Genomic DNA, 3,819 nt, shown 5'->3' with positions numbered 1-3,819 from the left:
CGTTCTGCGCAAGCGCGAGTGGCATTGGATGGGATTCGACTGTATTGGATTGGCTTGGTTTGGATTGCATTTGGATTGGATTGGATTAAAGTGAATAGTGTTGGATTTTGCTACGTCATAGCCGCGGCAGACGGACTGGCGCCGGCGCGCACCCAGGTGTGCGCCCCAATTGTGCAGTAGCCAAGCCTCACGCTGCGTCGGAGCCGCTTGATAGTCGTTTCACGTGGCTCGTGAAGAGCCGTGCTGAGCATGCGCGAGGAGCAGTGATTGGAAAGGGCTGGACTGGACTGGATTAGACTGAATTGGACTGTAATAGACTGAACTGGACTGGATTGGACTGGGTTGCTGAACCTTAGCTCACGCTACGTATATCCTGGCATAGCAGCACTAAGCCACTACTAATTTTTTTTCTTGTCGTTGACTGTGCGTCGCTTCTCCCACGCGCTGCCTTTTCAGACAATTTCTTATGCTGCGCATTGAAAACAAATATCTTGCTCTCCACCCTCTATATGCGAAAGGTGAAAGCGATGAATGTTCGGGCATAGCGCGTGGAACCGGTTCCACAAACTGTGAACAGAATGGTATGGCAGTTACCAGTTCGTGTTCATCAGCTGGTTCTGTCTTACGAATGTCATGTCAAGGGTGCATTAAAATTCAATACCTAACCCATGCGCATACGTCTCTGTTGGCGCGGGTGGGGGGAAGCAGTTGTGGAGCGAAAAATTGGCTGGCGATTGCGGTACTCCCGAATGCGATATTTGGGCGCAGCAGCAGTGCGCTCAGGCGCAGCACTCGTGGGTTTTCTCCACGGCAGCGATGCTGAGCCTCTGCGTCTGCGGCGCGAAGTGCGTCTCAGGAAGGGACCACCATAGAGTTCCATACTAATGAAACTCTATGGGGACCACGAACTGCGCTCTAAGCGAACGCACATCATAGACACGCGCACGCCCCCCTCACGTTTTCGCCAAGCGTCGCGCCGTCGAGCGCCTCGTGAGGGCACAGCATACTGCCCCCTCCACAATCCCACCGCGCGCTGCGGAGAGCGCTGTGGGGGTGTATCATCTGGATAACAAAGCCATTGTGACTGTCGTTACAAACTGCAGTGACTCTACAGCTCGACTGGTCACCCGTATTCGCATGGCGGTATTGCCTTGAATCTTTACAGAGCCTGTGCTACCTGCATTTATTTCTCTCCTCACGCCTCTAGGCGGCCACCTATGAAATAAAGAATCATCGTTTTTTTCGTGTAAGGCCCGCTCGTGAAATTCTAATACATTTCTTCTTTCGCAATCGGGTTTGTTGAAAGTGCAGTTCAACTCATTGCTGGGAGTGAGTCCAGCCTGCTGGTGCTACAGTCGTGTTTTGTTAAGCTCTTTCTTTCCTTTTGGGTGCGCAGGTTGTTCAGTGAAAATGCCGACAGTCCGTCTACAGAGTTCCGACGGCCACATCTTCGAGGTCGATACGGATGTCGCCAAAGTCTCGATGACCATCCGTGGTATTATGCAGGAACTTGGCATCGACGAGAATGGCGGCGGCGAAGTTCTTCCTCTGCCCCACGTCAATGCAGACCTCCTCGAGAAGATCATCGGCTGGGCAAGGGAGCACCGCTATGACCCACCAGTTCCCGCCAATGGCGAGGAGGACTGGCCACCCCAGGTCGCCGAAGACGGGCAGGAGTACGTCCCCGCATCGGCTCTCGACCGGGAGCTCCTGGAAGGGGACCCCGAGACGCTCTACCAGATCCTCGTGGCAGCGCACAAACTACAGATAAGGGGCCTGCTCGTCCTTGCCTGCAAAGCCGTGGCTAACCTGATCCAGGGCAAAACTCCGGAGGAGCTCCGCGAAATGTTCAACACCCAGAACGACTTCTCGCCAGGGGAACTGGAGCAAGTTCGCCAGGAGTACGACTTCCGCACGTGGCCCGACACGCCCTCTGACTGGGCTGCCCGCAACCTGGGCACGGAGCGGCAGGTTCGCAGCCCGCACGACGTCTCAGAGAGGGGACGACGCCGAGCGGCTCCCCGACGCCTGGATGGTGGTGCGGAGTGGTTCCAGTAGACAGCCACAACAGGCCGGCGAACTGGGCCCTGCACGTAACCCGGCGCCCGGTTGGGGTGACTTCGTTGGCGGAGAAGGGCGCGAACCGGGCGTGTGCACGCGTGAGATCGCAGAAAGCTAACCGGGGATCAGACAGGGATCGGGTTTTGTACTCTCTCGTACAGCTGCATCGCCTATGAGGACGCCTTCCACAGAAGCACCTGTTCTTCCTTCCTCCCAAAGCCTTGCTCCAGGTCCCGTTGCTTTCAACCACTCTCTCCATAGGAGTTCTGCTATCTCGTTCTCCAGGGTCAACCGCGTCCTTCCAGTCTTTTCATGAGGTCCTTATTAATGAGAGGACACGCCTAGAATGGCACAAAAGTGTACCAAATTGTTCTGCGCGGTGCTCGGGTCTGGTGTGGAGTTCTGTTCAATAAAGCTGGGCATTTAAAGGGCACGAGGTGTCATTTTATTTTTGCGTGGCATATATGACGTACACTGCGACGAACACGCTCTTTTCGCTGTTTGTAGAAGGCACAGTTTCTGTTAGGAATGCATTGCAAAGGAACTATATGCTTATTAAACTACGCGGTCATTAGAGTAAACTATATAAACTATAGCAATCGTATCGGATCACACATGCGTCTTATTTACTTTTAAGTGCGAATGCACTTCTTAAGCGAGCCTGAATCGTCCGCCGCCGTCGTCCGCATAGCAACAGCTGCGGGTGCGAGCGCTCCTTGTCTTCCCTAGCAACGGGGGGAGATGGGCGCGCGCTACTCTCCTCCTCCTCTCTCCGCTCAGTGACTGTGGGTGTTGGGCGCCTCCTCTCCACTTCGGGCGGGAGAGCTCTCGCTCGCGTAGCGGGCGCTCCGCATTCCGACGCGTGAGGGCGCTCGTGTAGCGGCCGCGTGGCGCGGGAGGGTATTAGTCGAGCGCGCGCCGTCGTCGAGAGCGGTCGCTGGTCCTGCATCTCGATAACGATGATGGCGGACCGGGCAACGGTACCAGCAATAACGAGTGAAATATCTTTCTTTGTAGTTGTGTGCGTGTGTGTAATCTCTCAACTACTCATTAAGATCACGATATCCACCGTAATCGCGCAATCAACAACCGTGCATTCGCACTTACACACTCTCCCCCTCGGGGAAGTGCGAGGGAATTTTTTTTACAACGAATCCTCTTCTCGTCACCGGACAACAACGGTGCTTTTTCGCAGAATGAGGGACTTTGGTTTGGTTTTGAAGCGTTTGTGAATGTTATGAAGCTCCTTCATAACTAAAAGCGTGAACCCTTGCTGAGCATCGCATCACCTTGGAGCGCTGATCAACCTCTGCGGTTACCATTAAGCCTTAGATTAAGAAGCAATTTTAAAACAAATCATTGAGCGGAAAAAATTCCTGAAGAGCCTTCTCTAAAGGTTGGGAGATGCAGTGCTATTAGGGTGGGTCTGAACGCAGGAACAAGGGGGTAGAAGGACGCATTGAACAGGGTGTGCACAGTATACGTGGGCAGAAACCCGAGGTCGCGAGCATCGGGTCTGACGACTCACACACCTACAGCTAGCCTCCACAGGAAGAACCACGCTCCACCGCTTACGACACTCGACCCCAAGACAGCAATATCAGAAGAGCCGCATTCCCGCAGCGATATGGCAATAAATAAAAAATTGATCCGCCCTCGAACATCGAGTCAGATTCGGCTTAACTAAATGTTTGTCGTTGGTCCCGCAGGGGTAGGAGCACATTTCCAGAACCCCCGGCGTCCTCACAGAAACAGGTT

The 3,819-nt window shown here is 54.1% G+C and overlaps 1 pseudogene; it reads left to right on the top strand.

The window, feature by feature from the left end:
* Nucleotides 1-1,410: 1,410 nt before the first annotated feature.
* On the top strand, nucleotides 1,411-2,058 carry LOC144166628 (S-phase kinase-associated protein 1 pseudogene; annotated as a pseudogene).
* Nucleotides 2,059-3,819: the final 1,761 nt, after the last annotated feature.

The sequence above is a fragment of the Haemaphysalis longicornis genome, unplaced genomic scaffold, assembly GCF_048455015.1.
Source record: "Haemaphysalis longicornis isolate Haplotype H1 unplaced genomic scaffold, Haemaphysalis longicornis Haplotype H1 scaffold_18, whole genome shotgun sequence".
Taxonomy (NCBI): domain Eukaryota; kingdom Metazoa; phylum Arthropoda; class Arachnida; order Ixodida; family Ixodidae; genus Haemaphysalis; species Haemaphysalis longicornis.
This window is presented reverse-complemented; position numbering and strand designations above follow the sequence as displayed.